Raw genomic sequence first — 15227 nt, 5'->3', positions numbered from 1 at the left:
CCAATGTATCTATTTAGTAAAAAAAATAAAAAATCAAAAATCTGTGTATGCTTTACAACAAGAAAAGTTTGAGGTTTCCCAATTTTTTTAATTTTGGGGTTATAATCTGAACAGGGGATTGAGAGGAGGAGGCTCATGTGATTTGGATTTCGAAGATGTTGTAAATTGGAAATCAGCTTTTTGTTGATTAGGCACAGACAATAAAAGACAGGTTTGTAGGGGGGGAAGAAATGGTCTTTGCACATTGTTGTGTCAGCTGGGCAGAAATCTTGCAAGGAACTTTTTTTTACTGCTGGATGATTTTTTAGGGGAGCTGAAAAGAAAAGGAATAGGAGGTTATTTGCCCCAACTGAGAATATTTCACAATAGTTTCTAGTATAACAATGAATAGAAAAATAGACTGATCAGGGAACAAGGGATATATAATTGGCAAAAATTGCTCTGTGGTGACCCAGCTGGGGCAACTGATAGCTTTAGATAGCTGGTATTCAAGACTTTTGGAGGTTTATAGCTATTTGCATATCAAAAGCTGTAATTTTCCTTGGAAATGAATGGCAGTTTCTCTGTCTGAGCCCACCTGGTTTTTATTTTCTCTAGTTACACTCTGCAACCATTGGCATTTTGTATTAACTCTCCTTTGGTGTGGGCTTCTTCCCTAATTAGAGCCACTGTTTTGAAAAAAAAAAAAAAAGGCAAACCTGTTCCTCCGTTTCTCCACTTCAGGCTTAATGCGTTGGCTGCTTACTGTCTTATACCTCCCTGACTTTTAAAAATTACGTTTTGTTGCATGATGACAAGTTCAGCAAGCATTTCTGTGCAAGTTCAGGAGAAGGTGAATACGTTAAATAGCTCTTTTACTCATTCTAGAGTAAGAGCTCCAGTAGCAGAGGTTTCTCAAAGAGACTCTGGTAAGCTTGGCTTTTAAGTAGGTTTTTTGTTAAACAGCCCTTAATCTTCTTTATCCATCCCTTTTTAGAACAGAGAGCACATGAATTATATGCCTAGCGTGAAGACTACTTTTCTAATTCAAATACAGTTTGAATCTCTGTAGATGCAGTAGGAACTAACTAAAGGGACCATGTCCAGCTAAGTGCTTCCTCAGAAGGAACAATGTCGTCACCAGAGGGTCAAAGCTTGCCCTAGTAAATAGGCAGATGTGGTTGCATGATGCAAGAGAGAACTTTAATCAATGCTAGAAAGCTGATGTCTTTAGGACATAGGAAGTACGTGCAGATGAAGGCTGTCTCAGATCATGGAAGGCCTTGAAACAGTACCTGTTACTAACCAGGAGTTATTAATCAGTAGCTACAGATTCCAATGGAGAAAATTATTTTCCTTTACTTTGCTGGCTTCATAGAATCATACAATAGTTTGTGTAGGAAGGGACCTTCAGAGGTCATCTAGTTCACCCCTTCTGCAATGAGCAGGATCATCTTCATCTAGATCAGGATGCTCACAGCCCCATCCAACCTGGCCATGAATGTTTCCAGGGATGGGGCATCTACCACCACTCCAGGCAACCTGTTCCAGGGTTTCACCACCCTCATCTTCCTTACATCCAACCTGAATCTACCCTCTTTTAGTTTAAAACCATTACCTCTTGTCCTGTTGCAATAGGGCCTACAAGCTTCTTGGGTAGAAGTTTAGAGGATGGTTCACTGTTTTATAATAAAAAATGATAATTACATCCAAATTCCATTAGTTGCGTCTGTGAGTATGCTGTTTTGTGGCTAACTCTGTCTTTCTACCTCCGTAAAATTAATCTCTCTAGAAAGTGGAGAAAGTAGTCATGCAACTTTTCAGATGCTGATGATCTATTTATTTTTCTACTACCTTGATGAAGCAACTAGGATACCAGAGCCTCTGATAAATGTCTTGCTCATCTTGTAGTGCCTTAATGTTCTTTTTTTTTCCCAGCTGCACACATACTTTTCCATTGAGCTTATTAAATGATTTTTTGGGAAACTGCAATATTCTTTACGGTTGTCATGTTCATACATATGGATAAACTGACTACCTAATCCACTCTGTCAATTAAACTGAGTGGAAGGGGTGGGGATGAGGAGAGGATCAGCAGCAACACGAAAAGAGAAATTAAATAAGAGTAGGTAATTTTTGATAGAGCAGCCTTTATGGGAGCTTGGCTGCCCAAGAGTTTTCCTACAGAGCTGCATTTGAAATGAAAGTCTCCTTTTTGCTTGAACATGAATTATCTACTGAGCAAGGGGAGGACTTGAGTGTGTTTGCTTACATATATCAGGTGATGTATGCACGTGTATCAGCAGTTGGTGGTCTTAAACTTATAGAACATCCTAATTAGATATCCCTTTTCCTGTTGTCTTTGGCAAATAATTTGCTATCAACATTTTCACAGATTATTAAAAAAACCCCAAAACCCTGCAAATAGAACATCTGCTTTTGATTAAACAACATGCAGAGATATTTCAACACATACTGATTAATCAAACTTAAACTGCTTTTTACATCTTTTAGTCAAACAATTGCTATAAAGATCTACTTTTTCTTCTGTATAGCAGTGGTTAAAAATTTACAGGGGCGTGGAAACGTTAAAGATTTTTTTTCCCTATATGTCCCCTCGCTTGTACAATTCACTTTGGTCTAATTTTCAGACTGGGTGACCAGCTACTGGAGATAATGCAGCTAGGGCTGAATGCCTCTAAAACCAACACTTCTAGAGGTTCATCACTGCCAGCATTACTAAGCTCATTGCCAAGGAAAGAATGATTTGCTGCCTGCAGAAGCAACTGCAAAGCTGATTTGGAAGCCTTGGGAAGAGTCATGTGTGAGAAGGGCTGAAGGAATATTTTCTGTCTCCAGCTCTTTTGAGTTTTGTCAGAATTAGCTGAAGAGTCAAAGCAGACAGTGCCTTAAATATGAATGTAGAACGTCCTAAAATGTAGGGTCAAAATCTGCTAATTAGGTAACAATTAATTTTGAGTGACCTCTAGTGGTGCTTTCCCACAGTTTACCTTCAAATAGTTAACTGAGATCCCTAACAGTAACCGAAATTCAGGCCCTGTATTTAATAGCAACAGGGTTGTCTGTGGCTAAATGGGGAGGCCACATCACAGTTTGTTTCTCTAAGAAAAGTTCTGATAACTTGATAAATCAAAGATTTCTTTATGTATACCTTTATGCTAAAATCATTTGTTATTACACCAAGTAGAGCAGTACACTGGAACCCAGTTCGTGACACAAGATTTCACTGCATGAATAAGGACGACTATGCCTGTGCAGCAAGAGGGAGATGGGATTTTTTTCCAGATGCAGGCACAGTGTTATTAGCTTTATTGGCTTTAACCAAACCTGTATGAGCAATAAGATCTGTGATGATGGTTAAATCCATCTCCCGTGGTATTCCTACCTGCAGCTGCTGTAGCAAACCCAGAGTGGGACTGCTCTCAGGGCCGTGCACGGTGACTTGTAGACGTGCACGCAGTGCTGCTGTGCAGGTTGCAAGTTGGAGACCAGAAGAGAGCTTTGCATAGCAAAAATTAAGGGATTTGCCATCATTGAAGGAGGCATTTAACTCTAACAGTTATTTGGGTTTTCAGGTGATATAAAACTATTTTTTATTACCCTGACATTTGAGAACGCACCGTCTGTCAGTGGGTCAGCTGTGAGTGCTTTGCAGAGATTGCATTTACCACATTCCCTATCCCATGGGAAGGCAGGAGAGTTAGCTTGTTGGCCATCATGTACTCAGAGATCTGTATGAATATCAGTGGCTTTGCTTCTTTTATGAGTCTGTTTCAGCACTCCCACACACCTGGGATCTTTCCTTTGACACGTGTGCAATCCAGATATTTCATTCCAAAAACATAGCTAATACCAAGAGAAGTGCCAAAAGGTCACCTGGAGGTGACCTCTTCTGATGAGACATAAAACCAGGTCCCTGACTACTTATAATTGGAAAAAAAAAAAAAAAAAAAAAAAATCCTGTGAGGTGGTTTATAAACATGGCAGAATGAGCCCAGGTGTCCAGATTAAAAGGGTCAAGCCTCCCTCTCAAAGTGAGATGTGCATATGAATATTAATAGTTGTGCATCTCGAAGTGTGTTTGGAGAGGCTGCAGACAGACAGACTGCTCCTCTGGCCACCCTTGCTCTCCCAGGAGATTGCCTAGAATTGCCTTAGAGGCCAGCAGCTTCCCTGCAGACAAACCTGCTCCCCAAAGAAGAGAGAAATAGATATTTAATCACAGGAAGGTCAAAGTATTTGCTCAGGATAATACTGTACAAGGACAGAGAGTGATGGGGCTCCCTGTGTGGCAGTATCTAATTGCAGGAGGCAAGGCTTTATGCTAAGTGCAAGTTTCAGTTAAATGAGGCAAATCTTATTCTTTTTCAAATGCTGCAGAACACCAGTCGGGTAATAAATTAATCCCTTTAGCTTCTCCTAAATTCTTACCTTGGGGGTGAATTTTGAAGCACATCCCAAGCATCAGTGTTCAGTGTTTGCTCTGTAAAAGTAAGGGGCAGTAAAGTATGTCTCATGTGGGCCGGGGACTACAAAATCAACAAGCAAGTAATCAGAGACCGTGAAGATTTACTGTCTTCACAATTACAATCCCCCAACCCCACGAAAAGTCACAGCAGAATATATGAGTTAGTTCTGATGTACAGATTTGCAGACTTTTAAATTTGCACAGGTACTGCTGCTGGCTTCAAAACAGATAAATAAATATTCAAATGCCAAAATGCAGCAGACCTGGACAATGGCACGTGACCTGACATTTCAATGTTAATTTTTATGAACGGACTTGAATTATTGTGGTACATAAAAAAGTCACTTTTTTATTTGCATTTCCTATATGCAGTGCCTTTTGATCAAGATTTTTGATCAGATTGTAGCTGACTGACAGTTTCCTTCACTAAAAAGGTTTAAATCCAAAGGCACTGTTAGAATATATGACATAATTATTTTGCCTAATGGAAAAAACATTCATTTTGATAGCAGTCTTAAATTACTGCTGCCTTAAAGGCAAATGCTTTAGTATATTAAGGATTTGAAAATTGGCTGATTAGTGGTGTAAATCTTGAGAAGGAAGGGCAAGGAAAGCTTGTATTTGGTCCCTTATTTAATTCATCATGGAACGACTTGCAAGTGTTTAATTCTCTCTTCATTTATTGAGGGTTTTTTTCATGTATATATGTCCTGCTTGTCTTATGGGCTGAATTTATTTATTTCTCACTTAATTAAGAATCTTAGAGCTTTTATTTCATGAATAACGGAGATATGCCAATAGGACTCTGAGGACAATGCACTAAGTTTTTACTAAATACTAAAAAACTGATATTTTGAAGCTTCTTAAGGTGAAATTGTGTCTATGATTAAACCTGGTTCTAAAAAGTAAAAGGTCACAGTAATTTATTTAAAAAAAATATATTTATTCTCAATTATTTCCTAATAATAGTCATGTTTGTTTTTAATAAAAGTGGGAGACTGCTATTAACCGATTTGGCCCCACGACAAAAGATGTGATCCTTTCAAAACACACAGAGAAAAAAATGTCTCCATTGCTTTATGACAACATAAAAATAAATAATTTGATCTCTTCCTCTAGGATCTTACCACTCTGAAAAGACTTTTAAATCTATTTTACTTATAGTCAATGGTTACCTTTGGTGTGACACATGACTTAGCACTTAATCAATTTTGTGACAGTCTGCTCCCTTTTTTTGCTCTCTGTGGCAGAGTGGGAGAAAACACCTTGAACACAGGAGCTGATGGAAACTCTTCACATGGAATTTCATTTTTCAGAGCAAGGCAGGGCAGCTCTGAGAGCCAGATTTGCCTGTCAGAGGAAACTAAGTTGTTATCTGGTGGTACTGACTACAGGCAGAAACAGGCAGGAGAAACTTAGGCAATGGTTTAGCTTAAAATAAGCAAGAAAGAACCATTCGTATTTCTGGGCTGTAGGAAACTTCTACAAAACCATGGAAATACAGAAAATTTATTTGTACATCTCCTGCTGGCTAGCAGAGCCTTTGTAGTGTGACGGACCTGCATTTTGGGGTACAAATGAGACTTTCTAGAAGAAGATTGTGTCCAGAAATAAAAACCCCATGGACTTCCCTAACATGCCATTGCTGACCAGAGTCCTCAGTCCACCGGTAGTGGGGTAGTGGAGGATGAGCTCTGTGAGCTGGCTGTCAGGCCTCCCTGCCTGCAAAACCTATCCTCTGGGCATAAAGCCAATTAAGAGTAGTTATGATTTGTGTGCATCCTCTAAAACAAGTCTTCCTTGTGGGCATAAATCAGGATTGAACACACAGGAGTCATATTAGAGGTTATATTAGAGCACAACGAAAATGTAGGTATTTTCAGTGATTCTGCACTAATCTGCTACTTGGGTAATGTAGAGGTGGAAAAGGAAATCCAGCACGTTAATTGAGGGGATGAGAAGCTGTTCTCACTCCTAAGTGTGTTTATTTACTGTTTTTAGGGGAAGTACATACTCTGAATTTCTTGGGTTTGCTTGGGTTAAATTTGCAAGGGTATGGCAAGTTCATCTGAAACTCTGGTTTGTGTTAGGATCCAGGATGAGAGCTTTCCAGTAAATAAAGTGCAGCTTTGAAGCTGCTTCTTCACAACAGTTGCCACTGTCTTCTACATCTGTTTTGTAGGGATTTGGGGGTTGTTTTTTTTTTTTTCAGTTCATCAGAAAAAATAGCAATGAAAGAAGGATTTGAAAAAAAATTCATAGATAAAAAAGCCATATATGACAAACTTTTCATATAAATAAAAAGAGAGAAAGAGTTCAAAACCTCCTTCTTCTTAAATAGTACTTTATGCAGCTGCCGTCGAAAACAGAACTATGCAAAGGAATTTTTGCCTACCAGTAAACCTACAGTTTAAAGATTTATGCTGCAGTTGCAATGCTCAAAGTCTCAGGCTTTCTGCAAGGCAGCGAGATGGATTCCGAAGTCCTTATAAAGCCTCTGCAAAACATTGTGTGTCTACCACAAATTCCTGAATAGAACAATTTAAGTCGCATCTCAGAAACCAGCTAGAAACTCTGAATTTTTGGCACGCTTTAAATGACTGCGCTTGTTGTTATGGTAATTCTATGAAAAAGACTCTCAGAAATCAATTTGTTGTTTGCGTATAATTCCCTGAACTGAGAGAGAAGCTACTGGATGTTGGGTAGATGAAGGAACTGCCACTAGAGAAGCTGCTGAGCTCAATTTAAGCCTACAAAATGTGCCAGGATTTCAAAATCCATAGGCTTGAATGGCACCATGTCCAGAGGGTGGGATGGAATGAAGGCGCTAATAGCGTAGCTCGGATGATCTCAATGGTTGTCTCACAGCATTTTTTTTTTTCATAAACTGGGATGCCCTAAACCCAGTGAGGGCATGACCCTTATTGTAGGATGTATAGAGAGGAGGCTCTCCGTGCCCACAGATGTGAGCTGTTAAACTATAAAAAATAGTATTTAATACATAGTATAAATTATAATTATATATATATTTATATTAAATATTAATATATTTACTATACTAGTATACTAGTATTTAATATAGTATAAACTAAAAAAACTTTGAGCTCGGTTGGAAAGTAGCATTATAATGCCAATGGGAGATGAAAGAGTCAAAGTTGAATTTACCAAGCCAAAAGCTGTGCTGAAGGAAAAGCGGTAAGAACATTTACATTTGTTAAAGGCATAATTGTACTGAACAGAGGCAAAGAAACCGTGGAAAAGCAATAGCAAGGGTTGTAAGAGTGGGAATGATTTTACATGTGGAAGTCAGGGTCCGAGCTGCGTTCAGTGTGCCCATTAAAAATCCCCAAACCACAGGATTTACTTCTAAAACTGGCAGAAGGAATAGAGTTTTCCAAACTGCGCTTGTCCAAAGCCTGGCAGCAACACAGGAATCAGAATTTTTTAAAAATACTAATTCTCACTGAACTCACACATACGTGCCTATTGAAGTATGAAAGATTACCCTGGGGGGGAGCCAGTTACCTGCAGGATTTCAAAGAAGAATGGATTGAGTCCTGCAGAGAATAAATAGTATTTTCTGGGTTTTGGATGACATACTAATACCTGGGAGGAATTCAGACGAATATTTACAAAACCTTGAGGAAATTTCAACATGTTATAAAGCTACGCTTTAAAGTGAACAAAATAAGATAGTAGGTGTAGGATTTTTTTTTTTTTTTTCATCTCCCTAAAACCAAGTTCCTTGCTTAAGTTTCAGTAATCAAAGCTTTAAATGAGGGGATAAAAACTATGGAATATGCACAAATACCTCAGTGTTGCACAGTTTCTGTTGTTTATATCCACGTTAAATATTACTTATGGAAGTTCCAAATTATAAGTGCTAATTAGGTTGACATCTTTTCTGTTATAGGAAACATAAAATATATGTGGATGGAACGTTAAAATAAGTTTTTTGGAGGAAGACAACAAAAAAATCCAATACCCCTAGCCTATTGTCGCCCTTTTAGTTTGAGGTCATCCAGGACAACCTCAAAATGTAATTTTCTGAAGGAAAAAGGATTATGTTGCTTCGTAAGACTGTAAGAGCAGTAAGTTCCCAGTCATTTGTCTTTTAGATCATTATCAAAATCTGAAACTAGATATAAATTTTTAGGAGAGACTTGCTGTCTCATTTAGGAATTAATAAATTCTGTGAGCACCTATTTTTAAAACTACTCTTGATGCAGATAGTAAACCACTGATTAAAACAAAAAAAAAAAAAATAGGGGTGGTTAATTGACATATTTTGGGAGGCAGCCAGTTTTTAGGGCTCGATCTTTTTATTGGTGGCTTACTCTTGTAAAATTCCTTGTTGATCAGAAGCACGCGTCAGTCACATCCCTCTTTCCAGCCACCAATAAATTCAGCTGGAGACAGAGAAGGAAACGTGGTTTTCTGAAAAGAAGTCCAACTTTCTGTGTGTTTTTGGAACAGCCACATCACGGGAGGTATCCGAGCTCCCAGCCTTGCCTGGGCAGGAGAGGCTGTTCTCCAGAAGGGACTTTTAGTAGCAGCACCAAGGAGCTGATGAAATTTTTTACTACCAGAATTATACAAGTAGCACTAGGGACAAATGAAAAAAAAGGACAGTAAGGAGTTCTTCTTGGTGGCAAGCTTTGACCAAGGCATCTGAGCCCTCTGTGGCCTGCAGGAACAGGGGGAGGAGGTGTTTCTGCCAGGGTCTTGTTGCCTGGAGGTGCAGCATCCTCCTGTGCCAGCAGTTTGTTACGGAGGAATTTCCCCAAAATCTCTGCAAGGCTGTCCTGGGGAACATGGTGCCCTCAGGGACACCTGTGTGCACTTCTGCCTTGGCCTCAGCCAAGTCTTGCTTATGTCCATTCGTTCCCCAGACTCAAGAAAAAGAGGGTTCTGCAGATTTTAGTACAATCTTGTGGCCTGTGCGTTCAGCTTGGTAACAGGGAGGAAAAAAAACAACCAACCAAACAAACAAAACCAACAACACCACATTATTGTCCTCAGTTCATTGTTTCTTTGTGACAGAATACACTTCAAAGACACTTAAATCTCAAGTGCATCTTAGCAGAAAAAAAAAACATATTACTGATTTTACCCCCAGCAACACACACGAGTGAATTCCATATAATAGAACATTCCCCACCCAGCATCTTCACATGCAAAAGTGGAATGTGAAATCAGTTTGGGGTTTGGTTGGGGTTTTTTTTTTGTTTTGTTTTGTTTTTAAAAGAACTGTTTTAATGAGGTGTTTAGTTGAGCACATTTGGCTCCTCCAAATTACCTCAAGGGGATTCATATGTTAACGAACTACACAGCTGTTGTTTGTGAAACCAGCCTAGCACTAGCAGAGCATGTTGTGCAAAGATTTAAATGCTCTCTTGGAGAGGTCACTGTATTCCTTTGTCTGCTGTCAGTTACGAACAATGAGCCTACTACTTGGTTTTATACACTGAGTTAATATTTGCAGTGTCAAATACGATCCAGATCGGTCCAGTTTTGCATTGAATGCCTGGGTCGAGATAGGAAAGTTGCAATCAAAGGATGACCTGATTTTATGCAAGTGATGAAACGTTTCGGGGTGGGGAAGACTGGCAATGACGTTTCAGGCTTTGGTGGTGGCCTGAAGAGGCTGTATTGAGCAGAAATAACGTTTGCAATGATAATTGTTTTATAAACATGCCCCGATATGCTTCAAAAACTTTAATTCTGAATTTCTTACATTTGCAGGCTTTGCTCCTGGCAAGCAATAAACTGTTTTAATTTTAGAGATGTCACTTTACATTTAAGGAAATTAATAACTGGGAAAGGGAAAAAAAAAAATCCTGTTTGGTAAATAAGGGGGGGAAAGTCTGTGTCTTTTATTTCAAGTACCCAGTTAAAACTACAGAACTCCTCATTGAACAAAACCTTGATTTTAAAGGTGAGAGTGACGGAATTTATATGTTAAAACAGGAATCCCAGTTCTTTCCATCTCATGGGAAGCAGGACTGGCCCAGTGATGTGCTGGCGATGTCCCACTGTCCCGGGAGCTCGGCACTGGAAAACCCCACGGGCAGCAGGTTGTCCAAAAGACGTGGGCTAGGGACAGCTGCTTCACAAGCTACTCACACAGAGCACATTTCAGATCATTCTGGCTCGTAGATCATTTAATCATTTAAATATTTGTGTTTGATTTCTTTCATGTGCTTTATTACTGGAAATAAGTTCCGTGATTAATCATTAACATCAGAGCAACCTCTGCTGGCTGGTGGAGACAGAGCTCTGCTCTTAGCGGCATAGCACCTTACAGGATTTCATTTCCATATATCTGCTGCTTAATTCCAGTTAGTTTTGTTGTTTTTTGTTGGTTGTTTTTTTTTCTTCTCCCTCCAAGGCATTAGTATTTAAGTAAAAGAAATTATATTTTGCCTAGAATTTAGGTAGAATGTAAAATAGATGTACAACTGGAGCTTCGCCAACTTTAAGCTCTCCATATTGGCACGGTACTACTGAGAACAGTGGCTTCTGTCAAAGCAAATGAAAAAGTGGTGTGGCTTTCATCTAGGCAGAAATTTCATCTAGGCCTCCATGATACAGTTCCGAAAACATAATTAAGCTCAGACTGGAGAATAAAGACTTTGCCTTGCTGAAGACAGAGAGGTTACCAACTATCGTCAAGGGGGTTTTGTAAATCAGGTTTTTTGGAAAGATTTGATGTTCCTAAAAGAGTCCTTCTAAAAAAGAAAACAATCCGTGTTAGGGGAAAATACAGTCGTGTTTTACCAATGCCCTTGTCTTGCTGTTTTACAGGTGGGGAACTGAGGCACAGAGTGTCCCTGAGACCTGGCTCTCCCAGGTTAATTAGCTGAGAAATAACATCGGGGATCAGTGCAAGCTCACAGCCGTTCAGAGCACAGGTAGTTTTTAAGATTGTGGGACACTTTCCATCCTATGCCAGTGCAACCAACTGAGGAGGCTGGTAGGGATGACAGTTAATGTCACCTACACTGTCTGCTCATCAAATGGTCATCTGTCCCCAAGGAAGTGGGCTAAAATCAGCCATTCGTTTAACACAGGCTATTGAAAACCATCCATGCACAAGCTTTTTACTTAAGCAGATGAGCTGGATGCAAAGCGATAGACTGGATTGCTCAAATTATATCAGCCTTTCCAGTTTGCAAGACCCTCTTCTGAATGTTCATGGAATGGGGATATATGGAAAGTGGTGGGAGATTTTTGCTTTATTTTTTTTTGTTGCTAACTCTGTGTAATGGAAGTATACCAAATGCAGCATGCAGGCTGTTATTTGGACATTACAAGTACTCAGAGGAAAGATATTTGTAATATAGTGAATAATAGGCTGTTCCCTTGCTCAGCATGGAACAAGAATGACTGCCAATTGGGAGTGAAGTCACCTTCCATTTCAGGCTACTTTATCGAAAAAGGATGAGTTTTCCCATGGATCTGGATCTGCCATGTATGTTCCCTAGGAAGTGCTTGAGAAACCCAACATTTGTGGAAGGTGGGGAGCTTGGGAGTACATTTACACCCTCTTTCCCATTGCTCAGCCCAGCCGCTTGTGTTCAGCTGATGAGCAACCCTCTCCTCCAGAGCACAGCTCTTGTCCCCACTGTGACTTTGCAGCTCTGGTAGCTTTAAGGCTATCTCCTAGGACACGACAGGCTTTTCCAGAGGGAGCTAGGATTGGTAATGGGTAAGCATGACTTCAGGACCTCCAAATACTTCATTTTGTTCATTTATGGGTTCCCCAAAATATATATGTTAACAGAGATTAGAGGTTCAGGAGGAGATGGATGACTGGGGGGTTCACTAATATTCCTAAAAGTAGAAACCCCTTGCCAAGAGACAATTTCCTACAAATATTTAAGTAAAAAATTAGAGGTTCTTTTTATAAGTAATTACAATTTTCTAGATATTTCTACTGACCAATCTAGCAAAAAGCTAATGACATCTGAAGGCATAAGAAATCCCGTAGAGAGGAACTTTGTCGAGTCCTTCAGAAGAGAACATATCTAGTGATGAAGGTGCAGAGTCATCTTACTTGTGGCTGTTCCACATAGCTAACATACACAAACATTTTTCCATTTATATGAACAAGCACTGACTTTCTGAGATGCTTGTTGGATCCTTGTATTTAAATGCTAATAGCTCACTGATGCATCACCACTGATGCAGGGTGTCATTTCTGATAAAAACCCAACTCTTTTTCCTGTATCAAAATGCACTTATTGTGCAGTAATTTAATGACATAGCTCTTCCTTTTTTTTTATGAGCTCTGAAAATATCTCATTAAGAGTTTCACAAATTACCACAATAACTTATGCTGACACGCTCATTTGTTCTCATCTCTGAATAAATCTGGTTGACAATTTTAATAGAATAAAGCAGGGATTTCCCAGACTGTGATTCAGCATTGAGCTTCGGCTGGAACACCTTGATGTTATCTTGAGCTCGAACGTTTGATTAAGCCAAGGTGTGAGATGCCACTTCAGACAAGCTCAGCTGAGACCTGTGCGTGCTGTATGGCGCTAGCGTGAGAAAACTGTTGAAATGTTTTTCCTTCTCTCTCAGATCTACTATTTCAGCACTCTTCACCATCTGGTGAAACACTTCAGAGAAGAAAACAGTCTTGCAATGTCTAATTTTGCCATGTTTTTGGAACATTATTTTAATGATCTTTGTGTCGTTTAAGTATGATTACTTGTCCTCCAAGGCTTTTCCTGTTTACACTTAAATAGTATTGGAGCAGAGCCAGATTCACTTCAAATGAAATGGTACAAAATACTCCATTTTTATCATAAAAGCTTAAAAGCAACATTTACAATTAGGGGACATAGCTGGCACTTTGCATTCTGGTAGGGTGTTGTGGTTTGGGTTTTTTGTTGTTGTTTTTTTTTTTTTTATCTTATTGTAGTAGTAGATAAATAAAATTAATTAAGCAAGCATAATTACCAGTTAAATTTTACAAAATACTGAAGAAATGGAGGGCCTAATTCAAAGGGGTGGTAATGGTGTAAATAATTAAGTCAAATTGTTTTCATTTTCATGCTGCATATTGTTTCCTTCAGCCTGTAATGGTACAAGGCGAAGTATATGCAGCGCGAAAACTAGAGAAATAATAGATAAATTTATTCATAAACACTTTGTGGATTGTAATTAGAAGTTCACTGCAGCAGCTTTCACTAGTCTTTATTTTTTTTCCTCTAGCTTCTGTAAATATTTGCCTGAGTAAATTTTTTGCTTTGAAGAATGTAGACAGAAGGAGAATACACCATAAAAGCGTTGTGAAACCCTTTTTCCTTCTCAGCTCGCATGGCAACCATGTCCCCGGCAGTCTCCACGCCGAGCTCTGTGTCCTCAGCAGAGGCTGGGCAAGCAGGGCCCTCTGCCCTGCCGGATGCCTACAGGAGGCTGTGGGCTGGGTTTTGGGCTTTTTTTTTTTTTTTTTTTTTTTTTTTTTTGAGTTGAGTTGAGTTTCCTTTCTTTCACCGCTTAATTCCCTAAATAGAGCTTTCCCAACCAGGAGATACAAATTACCTGGCAGATAGTGCCAATAAACCCACTGAACCTCAGGGCTTTTAACAGTGCTCGCTGCTCGAAAATGGAGCCTGGCAAATGAAATGATTGTGCAGGGTAAATACAGCGCTGAATACGAGAGGAGAAGATGATCGCCTCAGTTCAGTGCCCATGTACTTTTCTTCAAGGAGCTCATTTCAGTGCAGAGCTGTGATGACAGTGGGAGGAGAGCTCCGGAGACCCTTCGGGGGCCGGCGCAAGGCTTTGAACGCCGGGTAGTGATACTGGAAGGAGCATTCCGAGCAAATCCTGGGCTGAAACCTGTTTGTGTAGCTACCTCTCGGCTTATTTTGAGCATAGTAGAGATTTATTCAAATTATAGTTTGGAAAACTCAGGGAGGCAGAAGCAGGTGAAACCGACTGAATGAAATCTGCCATTCAGCGTGCTCCGAGCGCATTCACCCGTAATGAAATCAGAGGCAACAGCAGGATTAGCTGGACTTCCTCAGGTTAGGGGGACCTTATTCTGCCCCAACGCGTCCATTTAGATCCCGTTAGTGCTGTTAAGCCACAAGGTGAGCGGCAGAAGAGATTCTAGTACCGCTTGCGGCTCTGGCCCACGGGGAGCCCCTTCACGTGTCGACACCTCAACCATCTCACGAGCATCCGCGAGTAGCACTAGGCAGTGCAAACCACTCCCCAAAAACCTCTGCGTGGGGGTCAAAACCACAGACTCCTCGGGTCTGCTAACTCACCGCATGTTCTTCCAGCAGCCTGAGGGAGAGACGCAAAATAACGTGGAGCTTTCGTTCACCCCTCGCTGCGGTGGAGCACAGCTTCTGCATAGCACTACTGGCCTCTGCTGCCAGCATGGGAGAGGAGGCGAGGAGAGATTGCACGGGGACTTACCACATCTCTGCTTCTCCAGAGGGCCTCCTGATCCCTGCATATGAGCTGGAGGAAAAGCAATCTTTCATCTTTACCTTATTTTCATGCTTACAAATAAAGGTCAAAGCTCCCGTGCTGTAGTCAGCGCTGTATGAGCTTTAAACAACCACCCTGAAATGTGATTGTAATTAGTTTCCTTTCAATCTTTATGCGAACAGTGATCTTAAAATGCCAGGACTGTAGCAGTGCATATGATTAACAAGCACACAGAAACGCAGTCTATGGAAAAATATGGATAGAAATGAATAAAATGCAAATGTTGCACTGCTTTAAATTT

Source organism: Athene cunicularia, assembly GCF_003259725.1.
Source record: "Athene cunicularia isolate RWA chromosome 9 unlocalized genomic scaffold, athCun1 chr9_part1, whole genome shotgun sequence".
In the NCBI taxonomy this organism is placed as follows: Eukaryota; Metazoa; Chordata; class Aves; order Strigiformes; family Strigidae; genus Athene; species Athene cunicularia.
Note: the sequence above shows the minus strand (reverse complement) of the source record.